Source organism: Aquarana catesbeiana, linkage group LG07 (assembly GCF_042186555.1).
Source record: "Aquarana catesbeiana isolate 2022-GZ linkage group LG07, ASM4218655v1, whole genome shotgun sequence".
NCBI classification, from domain to species: Eukaryota; Metazoa; Chordata; class Amphibia; order Anura; family Ranidae; genus Aquarana; species Aquarana catesbeiana.
The window spans coordinates 30,320,566-30,344,095 of record NC_133330.1 but is presented as its reverse complement, the minus strand read 5'-3'; the positions used below and the strand labels follow the sequence as shown (position 1 = coordinate 30,344,095).

Below are 23,530 nucleotides of genomic sequence, written 5' to 3'. Positions count from 1 at the left end.
GGGGGAGTCTGGTGCTGTTTATTCTGTAAACAGATTAAATGGATTCAAATCTTTGAAGATTGCCGTACGGTGGGGCAGAGGGCGAAGCTCTGGAAGTTGTTTTCAGGGAGGTAAAAAAAAAAAAACGAAGCATATTTGTACGATTAAAAAGAAACAATTCTTTAGAGATGACAATATACAAATGATTGGTTTTTAACATCTTGCTGTCCAAGTAAGTCATGTGTGCAGCGGCAAAGAAAGCGGCTTTCTGTGCTTAGAATGCACTCACAGCACAGTGACTGAACTATCAAAGACAGGCTCCTGATCATGTGACCACCGTGACAGCCAATCACAGTGGTCACATTTACTCCCATCCCCCTGGCATAAAGACCCTGTAAAGGGTTGCTGCGGTTGGATAAGAAGGGGTTAATGAACTAGTCAAAAGCCTACTTACACTATATTACCAAAAGTAGTATTAAAGGTTTGGCTTAAAAAAACAAAAAAAACAAATAACAAACATGTTATACTTACCTGCTTTTTGCAGTGGTTTTGCACAGAGCAGACCAGATCCTCCTCCTCTCGGGTCCCCCACTGGCGCACCTGGCTCCTCTCCCTTGACCAGTGCCCCCAATAGCAAGCCGCTTGCTATGGGGTTACTGGTGCATGCTCGCTCTTGAGCCCTGCTCTATCGTCCATAAGACACAGAGTTGCTTGTTGGCCCCGCTCCTTGCTCTCTCCTCATTGGCTCGCAGGCTGTGATTGACAGCAGCGGGAGTCAATGTCTTCAGTGAAAACTCAATGGCTTCCGCTGCTGTCCCAGCCAATGAGGAGAGGGAGTCGTGGGGACAGCTGTGGCTCTCGTGCATATGTTTGGTTCAAGAGGGGGCACAGGTAAGTATTAGGGGGGCTGTGGGGGGAGCAGCACACAGAAAGTTTTTACCTTCATACAGAGAATGCATGGAGGTAAAAAAAAAAACAGTCTATACAACCACAAAACAATATGCCTAAAGAAGAATTCCAGGTAACAATCAATTCAGCTTGGATCAATGTAACTTTATACAGTATATGCCACATGTGCCATTTCATTTGGCCCTGGCATCTCTCCTGCAGGTGCAGCACCCCCCCCCCCCTCGTCTCCTACCCCACCAGTTAGGTAGGAAGAGGTTAATAATTATTATATATAAATTATTAGAGGCTAAGTGAGTTACACTCTTGCCTTGCAGCGCAGGGGTCTAGGGTCATTATAAACATGGGGCTTGTGCATTCTCCTTTTGTTTGCAGTTCTTTGATCTGAAATTGTCCAGAAAATATAACATTACATTTATTTGTTCACAAGCAAACTGGCCCTTGCGCGCTGTCCCAATGAGCCAGCGTGCGAGGGTGCTATCCCAATGAGCCAGCGTGCGAGGGTGCTATCCCAATGAGCCAGCGTGCGAGGGTGCTATCCCAATGAGCCAGCGTGCGAGGGTGCTATCCCAATGAGCCAGCGTGCGAGGGTGCTATCCCAATGAGCCAGCGTGCGAGGGTGCTATCCCAATGAGCCAGCGTGCGAGGGTGCTATCCCAATGAGCCAGCGTGCGAGGGTGCTATCCCAATGAGCCAGCGTGCGAGGGTGCTATCCCAATGAGCCAGCGTGCGAGGGTGCTATCCCAATGAGCCAGCGTGCGAGGGTGCTATCCCAATGAGCCAGCGTGCGAGGGTGCTATCCCAATGAGCCAGCGTGCGAGGGTGCTATCCCAATGAGCCAGCGTGCGAGGGTGCTATCCCAATGAGCCAGCGTGCGAGGGTGCTATCCCAATGAGCCAGCGTGCGAGGGTGCTACCCCAATGAGCCAGCGTGCGAGGGTGCTACCCCAATGAGCCAGCGTGCGACGGTGCTACCCCAATGAGCCAGCGTGCGACGGTGCTACCCCAATGAGCCAGCGTGCGACGGTGCTACCCCAATGAGCCAGCGTGCGACGGTGCTACCCCAATGAGCCAGCGTGCGACGGTGCTACCCCAATGAGCCAGCGTGCGACGGTGCTACCCCAATGAGCCAGCGAGCGACGGTGCTATCCCAATGAGCCAGCGTGCCACGGTGGTATCCCAATGAGCCAGCGTGCGAGGGTGCTATCCCAATTAGCCAGCGTGCGAGGGTGCTATCCCAATGAGCCAGCGTGCGAGGGTGCTATCCCAATGAGCCAGCGTGCGAGGGTGCTATCCCAGTGAGCCAGCGTGCGAGGGTGCTATCCCAATGAGCCAGCATGCGACGGTGCTACCCCAATGAGCCAGCCTGCGACAGTGCTACCCCAATGAGCCAGCGTGCCACAGTGCGAGCCCAATGAGCCAGCATGCCACAGTGCGAGCCCAATGAGCCAGCGTGCAAGGGTGCGATCCCAATGAGCCAGTGTGCGATGGTGCTATGCCAACAAGCTATTAGAGTTCCTATTGGGTAAAAAGAATGTTAATATTTCTTTGCAATCTGCAAGTTTAATATAATATTTCAGCACTATATTGGATAAATGAGCTGCAAGGTAAAATATTCTTGGATTTGCAGGACCGTTCTCTTAGGTCTGTCTTGAGAAATTCGTCCAGCAGATGGCACCAGAGACCTGAGTTTGCACCCTCGCCATCCTGCGAAATTAGCTGTCACAGCCCAGGAGAGGAAAATCTCTTTGCGGTATTAATCATGCGTTTCATGCTCGGCTGCCCCGGCACAATGCTGTTTATACTATTAGAAAAATACTGAAGAACATCGGCAGAAATTAAATTTACCACTTCATTTCTTTCAAGGTGTGTTTTAATCAATGACTGGGAGCGCTTGTGGCGCAGCCCTGCCGCGTGCGTCCTTTGTAGGCGATTTGTTACGTCGTCCGGTGACAACCGTGTTGGTGCAAGAGTTTCACAGCTGAATATGCAACATTATTATTATTATTTTTTAATACACGTAATATCTGAAAGCGGTATATATATTTTCACTTGTGCTAATTTTGGGGCAGATTTGAGCGGATTCAGTGAGTGTCAGCGAAGAGATAATTCAAGTATTCAACCCCGAGAAAGCAAAATGTAATATTTACTAACCCTTTACCTTAATATAAGAATTTAACTATACCTAACGCTTAGGGATCTATTTATAAAGCAGCGAATATGATTTTCACCAAACATTCTACAGTGGTGAATCAATCACAAGGATCTGAATGATTCTCCTGCAGTGAATGGTGAATGTCGGGTTCATTCCTTCATAAATATCCCCCTTAAAACAGATGAAAACTCAGTCAGTACAATTTCTGATATATCTAAATTTCTAGTCAAAAAAAAAAATACAAAAAAGATACTATATATATATATATATATATATATATATATATATATATATATATATATTTAAAATCTGTGGTCAATAAAATAAATTAAAAAGGATTTATTTTGAGCTCCTGCGGCACCCTGTTACTTCTCAGCCTACTACAAGAACATGTGTGATTCTCCTTGCTCGCTGCTCATTTCACTTGAATAGGTCGTGTTCGGTGAGCGGTACTGCCTTCCAAATGCAACAGGGGAGAGGGGGTATAAAAAAACTTTCTGTGCCATGTGTTGTTGGCACCCCCACGATTTGAGGTTTGAGAAAGAAGGTTCAACCTTAGTTTGTGGAAAGGTTTCTTTCCTGTTAGAGCAGTAAAAATGTGGAACTCCTTCCTACAGGGAGTGGTACTAGCAGAGAGTGTTGACAGCTTTTTCAGTAACAAAATATATAGGGCCGTGAGAATGGTTGGAGATTAAACATCACACACAAAGGGGTCTTTTTTTTTTCTTCAAGCTTATAAAGGATGTAACAAAATGTCCTCACTCTTTCCTAGGATTAGTCAGTTCCAGGGTTACCCTCCCATTCTCCTGTGTCCCTTCTCCATAAACATGCATCGTCAGACAACACAAGTTTGATAAGGAGATATCTTTTGCTGCTACTATGTGGGTAACTTTATTTTTTAAATCTGGCCTCCAACCTTCCCTTCAGTCTTGCACAGTCGTACCGGCTCCTCTCCTGGATTGAAATGGCTTACTCTGATTTCACTGCACACTGTGAGCTTCTCGCAATGTGCATTAGAAGCTTCAGCAAGTCAGATAGAGCCTGCCTCTTTTCCTGGCTAGAGGACGTTCAGCCCTGGCTCACGCCTTTCATTGATTGGACTTAAAGTGATATTAAAGCTTTGTTTTTAAAAAAAAAACAGAAACCTCCCTGCTCTGAGTAATGGTTTTGCACAGAGCAGCCCCGATCCTCCTCTTCTTGGGTCCCCCTGCCGGCGCTCCTGGCCCCTCCCCCTTGACCAGTGCCTCCAATGGCAAGCTGCTTGCTAGGGGGCACTGGTGTGTGCTCATTTCGGAGCCCGCTCTGTGCACCTGTAAGATACATAGAGCCGTGGTTCAACTCCCCCCCTGCCCTTTCCTCATAGGTTCACTGGCTGTGATTGACAGCAGTGGAGAGCAATGGCTCCCGCTGATGTGTCTCAGCCAGTGAGGAGAGAGAGACCCGGGACAGCCGAAGGTTTTTGTGCACATCGATGGATCGGGATGGGGCTCAGCATCACATGTGGACAGGGCCGCTGATAAGGCAACACAGCCAGCCCTCCTGTACTGAGCCCAGGCCTCCTCATTTCAAAAAAGGGGGGCCCGGGGGAACCTGCCGAGCAGAAGGGCCAGCAGTATTGCTGACACTTGTGACTCTTGTGGAGTGCTGCCGGCTTCTACTTTTCTTTTCTCCCTCCATATATGCTGCAGGGGGATTCTAGTATTTCCGCTCCCTGCTGTCTGGGACCCGTGTGCCCCTTTCCCCGCAGTACTGCCAGTGTCACTCCTCTCCAGCTGGCAGCTGCTGAGGGCTCACAGGAGTGTTATTTCAGGATGGTGAGTGGGGCTCACCATCCCGAATGAACACAGGAGATCTCTCACTGTGGGGGTGCATATATTGAATTCTGCCACTATTCACTTGAATGGGTCTTGTTTGACAGGGGTATCGTTTCTTCCATGGCTGCATGCAAATACAGCTTGCTTAGGAATGCCTACTCCTCCAGACTGACATCTACCAATAAAGGCATTTTGGTATTTGCATAACTCCTCCCAAGAGCCAACCCACTGCTTGAGGGGGGCTCTTGAGAGGGGGCTCTTGAGAAGGTGGACTCTTGAGAGGGAGGGCTCTTGAGAAGGGGGACTCTTGAGAAGGGGGACTCTTGAGAAGGGGGACTCTTGAGAAGGGGGACTCTTGAGAAGGGGGGGTCTTGAGAAGGGGGGGTCTTCAGAAGGGAGGCTCTTCAGAAGGGGGGCTCTTCAGAAGGGGGGCTCTTGAGAAGGGGGGCTCTTGAGAAGGAGGGCTCTTGAGAAGGAGGGCTCTTGAGAAGGAGGGCTCTTGAGAAGGAGGGCTCTTGAGAAGGAGGGCTCTTGAGAAGGAGGGCTCTTGAGAAGGAGGGCTCTTGAGAAAGGGGACTCTTGAGAGGTGGGCTCTGTGGGCTCTTAAAAAGGGGGACTTTTGAGAGGTGGGCTCTTGAGAGGTGGGCTCTTGAGAAGGAGGGCTCTTGAGAAGGGGGCTCTTGAGAGGTGGGCTCTTGAGAAGGGGGGCTCTTGAGAGGAGGGCTCTTGAGAGGAGGGCTCTTGAGAAGGGGAATCTTGAGAGGAGGGCTCTTGAGAAGGGGGACTCTTGAGAAGGGGGACTCTTGAGAAGGGGGACTCTTGAGAAGGGGGACTCTTGAGATGAGGGCTCTTGAGAGGTGGGCTCTTGAGAAGGGGGACTCTTGAGAGGTAGGCTCTGTGGGCTCTTGAGAAGGGGGCTCTTGAGAAGGGGGACTCTTGAGAAGGGGGACTCTTGAGAAGGGGGACTCTTGAGAAGGGGGACTCTTGAGAAGGGGGGCTCTTGAGAAGGGGGGCTCTTGAGAAGGGGGGCTCTTGAGAGGAGGGCTCTTGACTGTCCTTGGCTCGCGCCCTATGTTCATTGGATTTCAGCTTTTTCAGTTATGAAGGTTTAATATCACATGTGGGTGTTAGCTTGCAAACGCAGCCTGCCTAAGAACACCCACTTCTCCAGACTGTCATCCACCCATCAAGGTGGTTTAATATTTGCATAACTCCTCCCAAAAGCCAGCCCACTCCTTGTATAAGGACTGAGGGCTTTGGAGAGGAGTACTGAGGGAGGGTGCTGTGTTGTTTTCAGGAAGCTATGTACAGCCCCCTGCCAGCCTCTTCCACCAGCCATGATCCACCGCGATGTCTGCCGGCCACCCACGATCGTAGGCATGAGAGCCAGTACGGGATCCGAGTATGTAAACACACAAATCCTCCTTCTGACAGGGGAGGAGAGACAGATCTGCTGTTCCTAGTAATTAGGAACAGCAATCTGTCTCCTCCTCCAGTCAGTCCCATCCCCCCACAGTTAGAAACACACACTAGGAAACACATTTAACCCCTTGATCGCCCCCTAGTGTTAACTCCGTCCATGCCAGTGACATCTACACAGTAATCACTGCATTTTTATAGCACTGATCGCTGTATAAATGTCACTGGTCCCAAAAAAGTGTCAAAAGTGTCCGCTCTGTTTGCCGCAATGTTGCAGTCCCGCTAAAAATCGCAGATCGCTGCCACTACTAGTAAAAAAAAAAAAATAATAAAAATGCCAGAAATCTATCCCCTATTTTGTAGACGCTATAACTTTTGCGCAAACCAATCAATATACGCTTATTGCGATTTTGTAGAAGAATATATATTGGCCTAAAATGATGAAGAAATTTTTTTTTTTTATATATTTTTGATATTTTATTTTTATTTTTTTGATATTTATTGTAGCAAAAAGTTAAAAATATTGTTTTCATTTTTTTCAAAATTGTCGGTCTTTTTTTGTTTATAGTGCAAAAAATAAAAACCGCAGAGGTGATCAAATACCACCAAAAGAAAGCTCTATTTGTGGGAAAAAAAGGACATCAATTTTGTTTGGGTACAGTGTGGCACGACCGCACAATTGTCAGTTAAATTGACGCAGTGCCGTATTGCAAAAAATGGCCTGGTCCCTAAGGGGGCAAATCCTTCCAGGGCTGAAGTGGTTAAAGGTGAACTCTGAGCATGAAAAACTTAATTTTAAATATATTCCACACTATCCACAAACACTATAAATTCACAAATGCCTTTGCAAACCCAGATATTACCTTGTTAAATGAGCAGTGACATCATCACTGTGCTGTACATAGCCTGTACAGAGAGCAGAGCAGTAGGATAAACCCAGCAGGCCCCACCCACTACAGAAAACTACAGGAGGGGGCGGAGACTAGACCAGTCACCCTACACAAGGAGAGAGAGCAGCAGTGAGCGGTCTTTATTACAGGAAGTCTCACACAGGATTACTGCACAGAAATACACAAAGCTCACCAAGATTCAAGGAAGAATACACATGAATGTATTTAGACAATATTTGCTCGTCCTGGCGTCCATCTTTAAGCCTCAGTTCACACTAGATGCGGTGCAAATTCACAGCAAATTTCGCACCGCATAAAAATCGCAACCTGTCCATGCGAACCGATTGCGGAGTGTATGTAAACGACACCCTGAAATTAGTTTGCAAAATGCACTGTGATTTGCAGAATCGGATTGCATGGGTGTGGACAAAAAAAGGGCCCTGCATGAGTTTGGTGCGAATGCGGTGCGATTTGAGCCATACAAATCCACGGCCACCCCAGAGGCACGGCATGTAATTCAAACACAGGAATGTGCTGCGATTTCTGTGCGAATTACATGCGGTGTCCCGCACCGCATCAGTGTGAACCCAGGCTTAATGCACCAAATGGAAAAAAAAAAAATCCAGTCTCCTGCCCGGCCAGGCAGGGCTGTGCTGTGTGACAGAGCTGTGTAAATCTCAGGATTGGATGGACACATATACAGATATATTGGCATTTTACCACTTCCCGCTCCCCATATAGCAATATGACGCCAGGAAAGTGGATCTGTTATCCTGACCGGACGTCATATGACGTCTGACACACCGCAACTCTGATCTAGGTAAAGAGTCTCCGCCTTTACCTATATTGCCGTCTGTGTCCAATCACGGCTGATCACGATGTAAACAGGAAGAGCAGCGTATCGGCTTTTCCTCACTCGCGTCTGACAGACGTGAGTAGAGGAGAGCCGGTCGGCTGCTCGCCTGGGGGGGTCTGCGCCGATTGATTATCAGTGCAGCCCCCCCCGAGGATGCCAACCCAGGACCACCAGGAATGCCACCACTGATGACCACCAGGTATGCCACCCATGGCCACCAGGGATGCCATGTGTGCCCACATATGCCAATTATTGCCCATCAGCAATACCTTCCAGTGCCTCCATAGCAGTGATGCCAACCAGTGCCATCTGTCAATGTCCATCAGTGCCCATCTTTGCCTATCAGTGCCACCTATAAGTACCCATCAGTGCTGCCTATGAGTGCCTATCAGTGCTGCATATCAGTGCCACCTCATCATTGCCCATCAGTATCGCCTTATTAGTGCCCATCAATGAAAGAGAAAACTTACTTATTTACAAACATTTTTAACAGAAACAAATTTTATTTTTTTAAAGTTTTCGGTCTTTTTTTTTTTTAATTGTTTAGCAAAAAATAAAAACCCCAGAGGTGATCAAATACCACCAAAAGAAAACTCTATTTGTGGGAAGAAAATGATAAAAATGTAGTTTGGGTACAGCGTCGCATGACGCCGCATTTGTCATTTAAAACAGCGACAGCGCTGAAAGCTGAAAATTGGCTGGGCAGGAAGGGGGGAAAGTGTCTGGTATTGAAGTGGTTAAAGCACCTGTCCTATATGTGTTTATCTGTTCACTTGGAGTTCCGCTTTAAGCCCAACGTTCTCCTGACTTTGTTACCCTCGGGAGACTTTCTGTCACGTTGTGTCTTTTGGCCAACGATTAAACTTGTCGCTGTCCCAGCAGCTCGCCCAGTAACCAGAGAGCCCCCCCCCCCTGGTTTGGGAATATTTTGTTTCCCTTTGCTCCGGCACGAGACGAGGGCACAGGCTGACATATAGCAGAATAGACAGTCCCAGTTAATAAGGAACAGTTGAGAGACGCGTTGTACCCCGGCGGGGGGGCGCCCGGCTCTGTTCCTGCGCCAGCGTATTGTTGGACAGGCACCGATGCCCGCGTAGATGTGATATATTTCACCAAGGCCAGGGATTCATTAAGACCTGGATGAGTGGAGAAAGGCGGAGGAGGGGATCCCGTACAAGGCTTGTCATGCATTACAGAGTTGTGCATGCCTTGCTGGGCTTTGTGCGTTTATTACACTGCGTGCGAGACGTGTACCCGTCCCCTGTCATCTCTGATCTGCAGAGCGAACACCGGGCCGCAACGGGAACGTTTTACATGAAAAGTACAACTCCAGCCAAAAAGAAGTTTTTTCGTTTTTTTTTTAGTTTTGGATAGCGTGAGGAAGAGTTATTACTAGTGGTGCACCAAAATCAAAATTTCAGCTCCCAAACCCAAATTTCAGGATGCACTTGGCCGAAACCGAAATTGATGGTTTTTTAAAAAAAAATATTTTTTTTTATAAAAGTATTATGTTCCACCTTTTTCTTAAAGCGGAGTTCCAACTATGAAAAAAAAAGTTAGGATGAATATCTTAATATTTATCAAGTTGTTCTTAGCACTCACGTATCTCTGTTTAAACGGTGCTCGATTGCCGATTTAATTGAGAAAGATCTCTTATATTCATTGTTCTTGTCTATTACCATCTTGCTTGTGGGCATGTGAAGCCCACAAGCACTAGCTTCCGGGCTCTGGTGCAGCTGAGCGACCAGCATGCACCGCCCGTTCTCGCGCATGCGCGGTATGTACGGCGCAGCGCCGTTCACTTTTGACGTCGCCATCACAACGGGCGTCTCATCGGAAGTGCCCGCCAACCCCCCGTTGTGATGGCAACGAAGCCCTCTGCGCTGCCCAGTGACTCCTGGGAAATGATGGCAGACATCTCCCAGGAGCACTAGCGAGCACGGGCGCCGAGGGAAATGACGTCAGGCGCCGTGGAGAGGAAGAGGCAGATTATGAGGGACCCTCTAGCAACAGACCTGAAAAGGTTAGTAAAAAAAAAAATATTTTTTTCCAAATGTTGTTAATTGTATTTAATGCAGCTGAATAATGCAAAATGTATTTTATGAGTGGAACTCCGCTTTAATATCATGAATTTAACCCCTTCTCGCCCGTGCTGTACCCGAATGACAGCTACAGCACGGGCTTACTTTGCCGGGAGGGCATCTATTGACGTCCTCCCATGATCGCACATCCCACGTGCCCTCTATGGCGCGCGGACGGCGCGCTTTCTGATCATAGACTGGGGCCAATCACAGCGGCCCGTTACCACATGATCAGCTGTGTCCAATGACAGCTGATCATGGATGTCAACACAAGCCAGTTATCAGCTTTCCTTTCCTCACACTGACAGAGTGAGGAGAGAAGAAGAGAGCCGATAACCAGCTTGTGTTAAAGGGACATCGACACTGATAATGAGGGCACTGATTATCAGTGGAGTCCCATCAGTGCTCAACAATGCTGCCAATCCAGTGTCCATCAGTCACCTATCAGTGCTGCTTATTGGTGCCCCCTATCTGAGCTTATCAGTGCCGCCTCGTCAGGCCACTGTGGTGGAACAGTACTACTGACTGACTTCTGTTGAACCACCCCGGGCGGTATGTTCTCTCTCGATCAGCGCTGCAGGCAATAGGATGCAGCATTGATCTGTGTATTCTGACGGCGGGGAAGTCTCCCTGCTGGTAGAAAACAATAACACAGCGGGGAGGATTCCCTCATCCACATCGAATGTTGATTAAAAGAAAAAACTGACCCACGTATGGCCAGCTTGATGGTGGAAGGTCACATGCTCCCCCATACTCAGAGTTACAAAGTATCAAGGGCTCCCATGAATGGAATGGTGGGGAAGAGTGGCCAAAGTCGGTCTTGGTGGGGGGGGGGGGGGTGTTTGGCCCTTTCAAAAGAACCTGTTACTTTGCTCTGATTGGGCAAAGGGACAATCTTTAAAGCAGCAATACAGGTGAATTGCACCTCAAAGCAGTTAACGCAGCAGCACAAGGTGTATTGCCATTGAAAATCAATTTCACCACAATGCAGTTAGTGCAGCAACAAAGGGGTAGTTCCATTGAGAATGAATTGCACCACAATGCAGTTAATGCAACAATACAGGTGCATTGCCATTGAAAATCAATTACACCACAATGCAGTTAGCGTGGCAACACAAGGTGTATTGCCATTGAAAATCAATTGCACCACAATGCAGTTAATGCAGCAACACAAGTGCATTGCCACCGAAAATGAATAGCACCACAATGCAGTTAATGCAACAATACAAGGTGTATTGCCATTGAAAATCAATTGCACCACAATGCAGTTAGCGCAGCAATACAAGGTGTATTGCCATTGAAAATCAATTGCACCACAATGCAGTTAGCTCAGCAACAAGGGGGTAGTTCCATTGAGAATGAATTGCACCACAATGCAGTTAATGCAACAATACAGGTGCATTGACATTGAAAATCAATTGCACCACAATGCAGTTATCGCGGCAACACAGGTGTATTGCCATTGAAAATGAATTGCACCACAATGCAGTTAAAGCAGTGTTGAAGTGTAGGTGTTTACCAGCATAATAGCTCTTTGGAATTCTTGCATATGTACCTGACAGTCGGATATAATATTAATGAAAGGGTATGGTAAATGGTTGTCTTTACAGTAGGGGATAATACATGGGCTTTGTAAATGCGGTTGGCGCTTTCCAGAGTCTTCCTTTAAGGGAACGCTCCATTACATCTTTGCTCTGCCAGTGGCTGCGAGCGTCGGATTATCCCCCTCGCTCAGAGAGCGGTTCCTGCTTCCCCCCGCCACCGGCTTGGCGCATCTTCAGTTCGTGACACCGTTAGGAAATTCTTCATCGCCACCAGGAACAAACCGTGTGTTTCTCTGTTTTGCAAACACAATAAAGGAGCCGTGTGTCCGCATAAAAGGAGCTGGAGAGGCTTTTTACTAGACAGCTGAAGCCCGGCCAAGACCCCCACTCCACCAGAGCTCCCTTTAATCAGGTTAATCCCCGGCGCTGTGATCACCCCGGGACCTCCCAGCCTTAATAAGGTGTTAAGTGCAAGGTCACTGCATGTTAGTTCATAAAATTTCAGCAACAGAAGACAATAACAAGGTAAAATGATGTGTTTATTGGAAGGGTATGGAAGCGATTATCTGCGTGCCGTTACAACGTTACTGCAACTCTGGATTTCTATTTTTTTTTTTTCCTTTTTTAACCCCATTCACCTCCATGCCTGCAAAACCATAGTGGTTATTTCACAATATTTATTATCTTTTATTTCTAAGAGACTTTCTGCTTAAAGGGTAACTCCACTTTTGTTGGGGGAAAGACATAAAAAAGCAAATAAAAAAAAAAAAAACAGCGTAATTGTTATCTCAATTGCTATGCGCTACCAAAAATAGAAAAAGTCCATCTGCATAACAATAAATAAAGAGTGCATACATTCATCAAATTCATGAAGGTTCATAAAAATCCCCCAAAAATTTCAATGAAGGGCATCACAAAATTCATACAGATACACTACATAGCCCAAAGTATTGGGACACCTGCCTTTACACGCACATGAACTTTAATGGCATCCCAGTCTTAGTCCGTAGGGTTCATTATTGAGTTGGCCCACCCTTTGCAGCTATAACAGCTTCAACTCTTCTGGGAAGGCCGTCCACAAGGTTTAGGAGTGTGTCTATGGGAAGGTTTGACCATTCCTCCAGAAGCGCATTTGTGAGGTCAGGCACTGATGTTGGATGAGCAGGCCTGGCTCCCAGTCTCCGCTCTAATTCATCCCAAAGGTGTTCTATCAGGTTGAGGTCGGGACTCTGTGCAGGCCAGTCAAAGTTCCTCCACCCGAAACTTACTCATCCATGTCTTTATGGACCTGGCATGCAGTCATGGAACAGGAAGGGGCCATCCCCAAACTGTTCCCACAATGTTGGGAGCATGAAATTGTCCAAAATGTCTTGGTATGCTGACACCTTAAGAGTTCCCTTCACTGGAACTAAGGGGCGAATCCCAACCCGGAAAAACAGCCCCAAACCATAATCCCCCCTCCACCAAATAATTTGGACCAGTGCACAAAGCAGGGTCCATAAAGACATGGCTGAGTGAGTTTGGGGTGGAGGAACTTGATTGGCCTTCACAGAGTCCTTACCTCAACCCAATAGAACACCTTTGGGATGAAATTGAGCGGAGACTGCGAGCCAGGCCTTCTCCTCCAACATCAGTGCCTGACCTCACAAATGCGCTTCTGGAAGAATGGTCAAACATTCCCATAAACACACTCCTAAACCTTGTGGACAGCCTTCCCAGAAGAGATGAAGCTGTTATAGCTGCAAAGGGTGGGCCAACTCAATACTGAACCCTACGGACTAAGACTGGGATGCCATTAAAGTTCATGTGCATGTAAAGGCAGGCGTCTCAATAATGCAATAGAGTGTATATTATAAGTCCCATGTATATATAAAGTGCTATGTGCAAAGTCCATAACCAAAGAAAATAGTGTGTGGATAAAGCAGCCCACATAATCCCATAGATAAGCAGACTCCACCACATGTGAACACCAACACTCAGAAACTGCTTACCAGATTCTCAGACCTCAAACTAAAAGAGGGCTGACCACGCTTTTAGGGAGAAACACAAAATGGATGGATGGTGACTTCCTAGCATATCGGAAAGTACACACTGCTCATCCCAACGGCACTCGACCATAAACCAAGCCGACCAGAAAATATCAATGCATAATATCGCAACAAGAAGAACTCGCTTTGATAAAATAAGGCCGCTTCTCACAGATAAAAAGTTTAAAACAGCGTCTCAAGTCTGCCACAATCAACGTCTTTGTGGCCGTGATGATGTCATTGCTGTAGCTCGCCCGACGTGTTTCGTCCTATGAGACAACAGGGTATATCATATATATATATATATATATATATATATATATATATATATATATATATATATATAATATATATATATATATATGTGTGTGTGTGTGTATGTATGTGTATATATATATATATATATATATATATATATATATATATATATATATATATATATATAGCACATCGCAGTATATTATATACAATTACAACACAAGTCATATTGTCATTGAATATTATTAAAAATTACCTTTCCTTTTCAACCTGCAGCCGTTGTAATTTTCTTGGGTGATTATCCTATTGACTTTCCCAGAAGTCTGCACTAAGATATGAGTCAGATTTTGGGCATAAAAATGTCACCTTTGGTAAGATACTCCCAAAGGGAAATCAATTCTAAAGGGATACAGACCCTGCTACTTTCCTCATTAGAGTCCTGCAGGTGCAGCAGCAGATTGATAATTATAACCCCCCCCCTTCACATTCAGTTTCCACACGGACACAGACAAATAGCTATTCTTTAAGAATAACAAAAGGTCGGAATCTGCAGCAAAGTTTGTTAAAGTTCCTGCAATGTACATTGATCAATGAGAGGGGAATGTTTGATGAAAAATCTGCAAGTACAAAAAAAATGCCGGAAATCCAGTGAGCTTCTAACTTCCTGTAGTGAGGTGACAACACTACCTCTGTTGCGCCGAAATCCCAACCAGTGTTGTCAGCCCTACAAAAGTCAACCATTCCCGCCGTGGTGTCCTTTTAACATTGTCTTTATGCTGAGGGGGTGGGAAGAATCGGCCAATCACATGACCCCTTTGTTTGGATGTCACAGTGAACACATGATTGGGAGTCCATCCCCTCCAGCTACCAATCCTTATCAGAGACCAAGAGCTGTATTTGACAGCTCTGTCAGTGTGCTGGGAGCGCAGAGTAAGCACTGAAAGCTCTGCCTTTCATGGATACACATATGTGCGGTGTGTGGTTGTTAACTGCCACCCACTTTTCTGCTGCCCATATGCGTTATGCGGGCGGCAAGAAGTTTAGCTGGCCGTCCGTTAGTAGAATTTCCTTCATAAATTTTAGTTTGCAAAATGTTTTTTTTTTTATTTTGTAATGGTTAGTGGGATCGAACCGACATTTGTTTCGGACCATAGGGATGAGAAACTTCGAAGGAGCAGGATGGAGAATTTTACTAAACAGGAAGTTTCTAAAGCCAGCCATAGACGGTTCGAATCTTGGCCGGTTCACCAGGAAGATTCGAATCGTGTATGGGCAGGCTGAATGTGCCATCAATCAACATGGGTACAACCAGCCTGTTGGACTTTACATTTGATTATCGCTAGTTAATTTCGAAATGCTTTCATACGACGTTCATTACCGAATGCACTGATGAGATTTTTCTTACAAATGTTCATTCAAAAATCTACCAGTGTATGGCCAGCTTAATTCTTAGTAGAGGGAAGACCGTGCTGAGAATGTAAACCAAGAGTCATTTTAATGCGGAGTAGAGATGCTTTGCAATCCAGGAGGTGTTATAGAGATGAGGAGAAGGGAATTCAATTGGCAATTGGCACACTCCCTCCTAAACTACAGGACACTTCCCTTTCTCATCTCCATAACCCCTTGGACTATAGAATACCTACCCTTCTTATCTCCATAACCCCTTCATGACTACAGAACCCCTACTTCTTTCCTTATCTCCAAACAAAGAGTTATGTAGATGAGAAGAGGGAGACATGCTGTGCAGTCCAGGTGGGGTTAGGAAAATGAGAAAGGGGGGAGATGTTGGAGATAAGGGGGAGGGGTTTTTTTTTTTTTTTTTTTTTTTTTTTGCTAGACTAAGGAAATTTCCCCTCTCCATTTCCATGTTCCCTCCTAAAGTACAAGACACCTCCCTTCTCATCTCCATAACACCTCCTGGACTACAGGACATCTTTCCTTCTCCTTATCTACATAGCCCTCCTAGACTACAGATCGCTTTGCCCTCTCCTTATTTCCATAACCCCTCCAGCACTACACATCGCTTTGCCCTCTCCTAATTTCCATAACCCCTCCTAGACTACAGATCGCTTTGCCCTCTCCTCATTTCCATAACCCCTCCTAGACTACAGATCGCTTTGTCCTCTCTTTATCTCCATAGCCCCTCCTAGACTACAGATCGCTTTGTCCTCTCTTTATCTCCATAGCCCCTCCTAGACTACAGATCACTCTGCCCTCTCTTTATCTCCATAACCTCTCCTAGACTACTCGCTTCTCGGCCTTTTGGCTAAGATCAAGTGTAGTATCTGTTCTTATCAGTTTCCAGAGGAGGCGCTGTGTCACTCTCGTTGGGGAGGGCCAGCAAATCCAATGGTGTCATAGTACCTGGAAAGGCGATACTCAGCAGGGACTACGCCGTGTTGCTGACAGTATACTGGGGACCGGCCAGTGGTTGAGTCTGAGCCGTCTGGAAGGGTGCTCCTGGTAGGGATGGGTGCTGCATTTTGGTCTGGCCGGAGGGTCGGGTCCCTGGGCCTTCTGGCCTGGATTGTGGTAGCTCTAGCTGCTGACAGTTATTTGGGTAGGAGAACGCTTACTCCCCTTTTGCTGGAGGGGGAGAGTGGCTAGTATCCATTTACCTGAATGTGAAACTGGAAGGGGTGATGGGAGTGATGGTGGAGCCTACGGGGCAAGGGCTCTCACCAAGCTTCCTGAACCTCATGCCTTTTCTGTCTGCGGTGGGGGCTGCCGTGGTCTAGGCTGTGGGCCAGGGTAGGTCTTGAAAGCCTATGGAGTAGTGCCCCTGGAGTGGCAGTCCAGGGGTGCCATAAGATCACTGTGAGTGGCAGTCACTTTGATTTTGGGCACCACGGTCACTGCACCATAACACAGCTTTTTTTGCACCTGCCTCTTGGGCCGGCCTTTTGGCTAGGACCAGAGGAATTTTTTATTCCTGGCCGGAGGGCCTGGTCATTGTGTTAGACAATGGCCACTTCTTTTCACTCTCCTCTCCACTATCCCTTCCCCCACTTTTTATTTATTTTGAAACCTATGTTTGTCACGTTTTGTCTTTACACGTTTTGCACGTTTGATGAGTAAGGATGTGGGTCCTCGGGCCAGCCCTGAAAGTCTTGGGAAGGGGTGGACATGGCCTTTTGGCTTAGTTCGCCCTCTCTCACGGGGTCTCCCTTCGGGGGAGCCCCACCTAATACTTGGGTGGGTCCTGTCTCGGCAGGCCCTCCAGAGAACGGGGTCTGTCTGGTTTCGGCCAGATAGACCATTGTAAGTACCTTTGTCCCCGTCCAGAGCCTAACGCCCCGGGGGATCAGGGAATTGGCACATCTGTGTACCTGTGGCACTTTTTTGTGAGCACTCTTTATGTGTGTGCACATTTTTTATGCACTGGGTGAAGTTTTTGGGTGTGTTTTGCACGCCATAGGCTTTCAAAAAAAAAAAAAAAAAAAAACCTCTCCTAGACTACAGATCGCTTTGCCCTCTCTTTATCTCCATAGGCCCTCCTAGACTACAGATCGGTTTGCCCTCTCTTCATTTTTATAACCTCCTCCTAGACTACAGATCGCTTTGCCCTCTCTTTACTTACATAATCCCTCCAGCAATACAGATCGCCTCTCCTCATCTCCCAGACTACAGATCACCTCCCCCTCTCCACATCTCCGAAAGTCCCCCTTGTTACATTCTCTTCATTCCTTCCCCTGCACTGAGCATTGCTGTAAACAAGTGGGCTTTATGGTTATGAGGAGAAGGGAAGGTGGTGATGATGCATAGTTTTGTAGTCCAGCAAGGGAGAATTGAGCCAGGGCTGACAACACTACTGGTTTCAGTGCAGCAGATGCAGAGTTGTCAGCCCATAACAGGAAGTTAGAAGATCAATGGTTTTCTGTCAGGAACGTCTTGTTTTCTCAAATTCCATCCTGACAGCTTTTAGTGTACCAAGCAAGTTTGCTGGAAACCTTAAATGTCCCATCCAGTCTTATTTTCTGTGTGATAAGGATGTCTACCGAGGTTCCCAAACAATAGTGATATCTATAGAAGCATCCTGGGCATCCCTCTGGGTATGCATCCTCCAATCCTCCAATCACATGCCGGGATGAGCAATCACAATCTCATCAGAAAGTTTCCCGGCCGAGCCGTCCATCACACAGCAGTAGAAGTGCCGGCAGGATGCCTTTCTGAAGGCAGGATCTTCTCAGGATCTTCTTTCTACATAAATCACACCGGACTCCGATGTTTATAAAGTAGAGTTGGGCTGCTGATATTCTTTTAATGATGGTTCAGCGAAGTATGAAGAACAAAATATGAGTTCATATTTTACCTTTTATTGTGAAGGTGTTTTGTTTGGCATCAGCATTTATCTCACAGGGGTTCTAGCAACGTTAGTAAAGCTGAATTTCCACCGCCATTGCCAGTGATACATTGGCTTTCTGGGAGATCAGTGCTGGTCCTGTTTAGTCCAGAGCTCCCAGTGCAAGAAGGAGTGCCCTACCTCGAGCTCTCTGCTCATTTTAACCCTCCCTGTAACCCTAACACAACATCTCTTGTAACCCTTCCTGAAACCTCAACACTCATCCCTGTAATCATAACACAACTATCCCTGTAACTCTACCCTAACACAACCCTCCCTATAACCCTAACACTACCCATAACACTTACCCTTCCTGAAACCTCAGCACTCATCTCTGTAACCATAACACAACATCCCCTGTAACTCTACCCTAACACAACCCTAACACACTAACACAACCCTAACACTACCCATAACACTACCCCTTTCAGAAACCCCAACACTCATCCCTGTAACCGTAACACAACTATCCCTGTAACTCTACCCTAACACAACCCTCCCTATAACCCTAACACTACCCATAACACTTACCCTTCCTGAAACCTCAGCACTCATCTCTGTAACCATAACACAACATCCCCTGTAACGCTACCCTAACACAACCCTAACCCTAACACAACCCTATAACACTAACACAACCCTAACACTACCCCTTTCAGAAACCCCAACACTCATCTCTGTAACCATAACACAACATCCCCTGTAACTCTACCCTAACACAACCCTAACGCAACCCTCCTTATAACCCTAACACTACCCCTTTCAGAAACCCCAACACTCATCCCTGTAACCTTAACACAACATCCCCTGTAACTCTACCCTAACACAACCCTATAACCCTAACACTAACCATAACACTTACTCTTCTTGAAACCTCAACACAACATCCCCTATAACTCTACCCTAACACAACCCTATAACCCTGACACAACCCTTCCTATAACCCTAACACTACCCCTTTTAGAAACCTCAACACTCATCCCTGTAACCGTAACACAACAACCCCTGTAACTCTACCCTAACACAACCCTATAACCCTGACACAACCCTTCCTATAACCCTAACACTACTCCTTTCAGAAACCCTAACACTCATCCCTGTAACTGTAACACAACATCCCCTGTAACAAGAGGAAAGGGAGGGGGGGGGGCTTGTTCTTTTTATAAGAGCACCTGTCACTTTGCCTAGAATTTAAAGGGAAACTTCAGCCAATCGGCAGTGCTCACATATGGAACTCATTTACAGGAAGTATTATGTATTGCAAAGCTTGGAGAGGGCGACAACAATTTTTTTTAGAACCTGCAGCTCTACAAATTCCTTAGGCTGCGTTTACACCTGAGCGCTCTGTGAGTGCGCAGAAAACGCGTGTTGTGCTTGCGGCGCCATTTATTGGTAATGACACTCTAAACGCGACAAACAGAGCTGTGTTTTTTCCAGGGTGGATTTGATTTAAAGCAAGTCCATTTGAATCACTAGTAAAAAGGCTTGATTTAAATCATAATTTTTAAAGAGCAACTGTCATCTCTGTCCCGTAGTGGCTCCTCCTCTGACCCGCTGGTGACTCACCGACAGTCTCATTCACTTTAATGGGACGGCTGGTGATGCGGCAGTGACACAACAAGGTGAGGGACGTGGCGGCAGCAAGTGATTGGATGCCCGCTAACAGGCATTGCCATGATGGATCTGAAATGACAGGTGCTCTTTAAATGTAAGGACTTATTCTTGCTGATAGTTAGAATCTTTAATATTTGCAAACAAAATGAAGGTTTCCTATTTAGAATAATAAACTGTCAGGTTAAAACCACAATATCAGAACTGGTTCAATCATACAGTTTGTAGTGTACATAGATTTGCAAAACAATGGGATAAAGGAATATTCCTGAACTCTGCTTTATCTAATGGTTACTGTGAAATTGTGTGAATAAATCAATGCAGTGCATGTTATCTCAGCTTGCAGAGCTTGGATTCCTTGAATGAGTTTACCAAAAACGTAAATATTGCAGAATATACGGCCTCATGCTACAGAACCAAGCTCCATTTCATGCTGAATAATCTAAATTATTAATGTATCTTAAATAGAAAACTGTCTTTAGATAGATTTTTACTCCAAAATCATTTAATTAAATTAAATTTGATAAAAATAAAAAAAAATCAGATTTTAAATTAAAAAAAAAAAATTATTATTATTATTTTTTTAATCCACCCTAGTTTTTGCATGCGTCCAAATGTGCTAATCTTAGCGCCCAAAAAGGTGCATGAGCTTTTTTGGCACGTTTTGTTGCATGTAGGGGAGCCCAGCTAAAAGAATGGGTTGTCCTATGTGTATGGTGCAAAAAAAAACATAAACGTTCACGAAATGCTAAGGCCTCATGTACACTGCTGCGTGTAAACGGACGTTTAGGAGCGGTTGGGAGTTTTTTTTTGTTTTTTTTAACTCTCCTCTGTTATCTTATCAGTACATGTACACAGGGTCGTTTATAGTCGTTTCTAGGAAGTTGAGTTTAGAGCCAAATTTTGGAACGCACAAAAAAAAAATGCGTTCAGAAGCTGAGTTTATAGGCATTTCAAACGCCAAATGCTTCTAAACGCGGCTAAATGCGGTAACTCGTGTTTAGCCGTGTTTCGTTTACAGGCGTTTTTCATTTTTGGCTATTTTGAAAAATATATACAGTATAATTATATATATATAAGAAACACTTCTAAACGCAAACGCGGCAAAACGGACATTTTGAACGTGGGTTGCTATCTGTCAAGTTAAATCGTTCAGGAGAGGTTGTAAAAACGTCCCGTGTACATGAAGCCTAAGTGCCGGTTCACACTAGACGCGGCACGACTTGCAGGTTGCCTCACCGAGGCGACCTGCACACGACTGCCGGGGCGACTTGCAAGACGACTTCTGTATAGAAGTCTATGCAAGTCGCCCCCAAAGTAGTACAGGAACCTTTCTTCTAAGTCAGGGCGACTTGCGTCGCTCCGATTAGAACGGTTCCATTGTACAGAACGGGAGGCGACTTGTCAGGCGGCTAGGTCGCCTGACAAGTCGCCCCCGTGTGAACCGAGCCTAAGTGCTGGGGTCAGCCTTACCACTGACCCCCTAACGTACATTTTGGACAAGTGGAAAGTTCCTTCCTGGGGATGTCTACATTTGTGAGATTCATCCCACACGTGAGCTCTCCAACTTGCCACCCGCTCCCCCGCAGCAGCTTACCCACTCCCCCGCAGCAGCTTACAGAAAAGCACTCCCAATCACTCAGATTGTGACACTTCGGTATAAAACAGACTTCAGGTAATGACAAATGACGACGTGAGGTTTGAAAGGAAATCATCTAAGCGAGCAAAAAAAAAGGTTTTCTGTGTTTGAATGGAGTGCTTCTTTTAAGTGAAGACAGTGAAGTTTGTACATGGCTGGCTCTTCACGGTGACCCCCACATCTCATCTTTTAATACTTTCCTTTTTAATCTGCAACAACCCTATTTCATTAGACGGCATACAGTAATAATTAGTTCAGCTACAATGCTCAAGAACAAAAGCCGGCACTCCGTTCTGATTTTCAGCTCTCTGTCTCTCTCTCTTTTTTTTTTTTTTTTTTTTTATTTATCAATCTCGGCACATCTGGGATTTTTGGGAAAAGCTGAAAGGAAAATGCAGAGGAGATGGAGAGAGGCGCTCCCCCGGCGCAGAGAGATGATAGGTCTCACCTGGAGCCCGTAAGAGCTTGATTGGTGCTCAGCCCTCCACCCAGCATCAAAATCGGGTGCCCAAATGCTCCCCCGAAAAAACGAGCGAAGTTGAATAATTCACTTCTCACATTCTTGTGCTGCATTGGAATGAACGCGGGTTAAAGCCCCGTACACACAATCAGAATATCGTACAAAAAAATATCACTCTTGAGGCAATCGTACGATACTCTGATCGTTCGTACACCGCTTTCGTCCGAAATTTTCCGAATCTACAAACACGAAAAATTTTCTCGTACGATTTTCGTTTAATCAGTACAGTTTTCGGCCAAAAACAAAATATAAATTACATCACTTCTTAATTTTTATTCTGTCGCGCAAGAACTTTTGTACTTTAGTAACCTATTTGTTTTGGAGTCTAGCATGCAAAAAAAAAAAAAACGGATGATCATTCGTCAGATAATCTCATTGTGTGTACTAGGCTTTAAAGTGCTTCAAAACTTCACATGCAATGTGAACAAAGCATATCCCTCTATAGTGTGCTCTTGTCTCAATCCAGAGCACCAAGTGCCATTTTTGTCTGCTGCCTCCTTCCTCTGCTATCCAAATTAATCACTTCTAACAACTTTTCCTGACACCAAGAGAAAAATGGTGACAGGGGAGGGATCTCCAGCAGATTGACAGCCTCAGCTCTGTTACAGTGTGCTGTGTGAAGGGGGTGTGTCTCTTCCCTCCAATCAGCTCTCAGAACTCTCCTCACTGAGATCCATATACAGTGGAAACTTGGTTAAGGAGTAACGCAGTTAACAGGCGTTTTGAAAGACGAGCAACTTTTTAAAAAAAATTCTGACTCGGTTTGTGAGTGTTGTCTCGCAAAACGAGCAGAATTCAAGCTAATGGGGTGTGCAGTACCGCATTTAGCCAGAGGTGCGGGGGCGCCGGGGAGACTCGGAACGGTTCGGAGCCGTTCAGAAATACTCGGAAATACTCAGTTCCCAAGTGTTTTCGAGCTTTTCTGAGGCTTTTCGAGTTCAGCCGAGCTGTCCCCGAGTATTTCCGAGGCTCTCCGGCCCCACATGCGTTATTCCATGCAATAGAAATCAATGCAAAATAAATTATCTTTGTTTCCATTGACTTCTATGGGGAAACTCGCTTTGATATGCGAGTGCTTTGGATTACAAGCGTTCTCCTGGAACGGATTATGCTCATAATCCAAGGTTCCACTGTAGTGTAATTTCAGCTCTCTGCCCCCTTTTTTTCTGAACTGACAAGCTTTAAAAGTCAGCATTTTGAACGGATGTGGATAAAAGAAGACTGCAGATAAACGGATGCAACTTGTGTAGGAGGATTTGTTTCATCTCTCTGTATCACCCGAGGTCAGTCACTTCATTGGGTATATGTGAGGGTTTACAACCACTTTAAAGTTGGCCACACACTAGTACAATTGTGTTCAAAATGTCTCAATTTAAGAACATTTGTATAATTTTCTATTTATTAGTAGGGTCAAATTTGATGTTCATTGTTTACCACAGTGACAGGAAAATTTGTAGGAGCAGGAGAGAAATTTGTTCATTCAAGAAAAA

At 45.9% G+C, this 23,530-nt stretch overlaps 1 protein-coding gene and 1 pseudogene across 1 annotated transcript in view; both read left to right on the top strand.

The window, feature by feature from the left end:
* The window catches only part of EEFSEC (eukaryotic elongation factor, selenocysteine-tRNA specific), a 243,240-nt gene that overhangs the window by 93,416 nt on the left and 126,294 nt on the right, over positions 1 to 23,530 (top strand). The gene's annotated exons all lie outside the window — the stretch shown is intronic.
* LOC141103967 (U2 spliceosomal RNA) lies at positions 16,175 to 16,279 on the top strand (annotated as a pseudogene).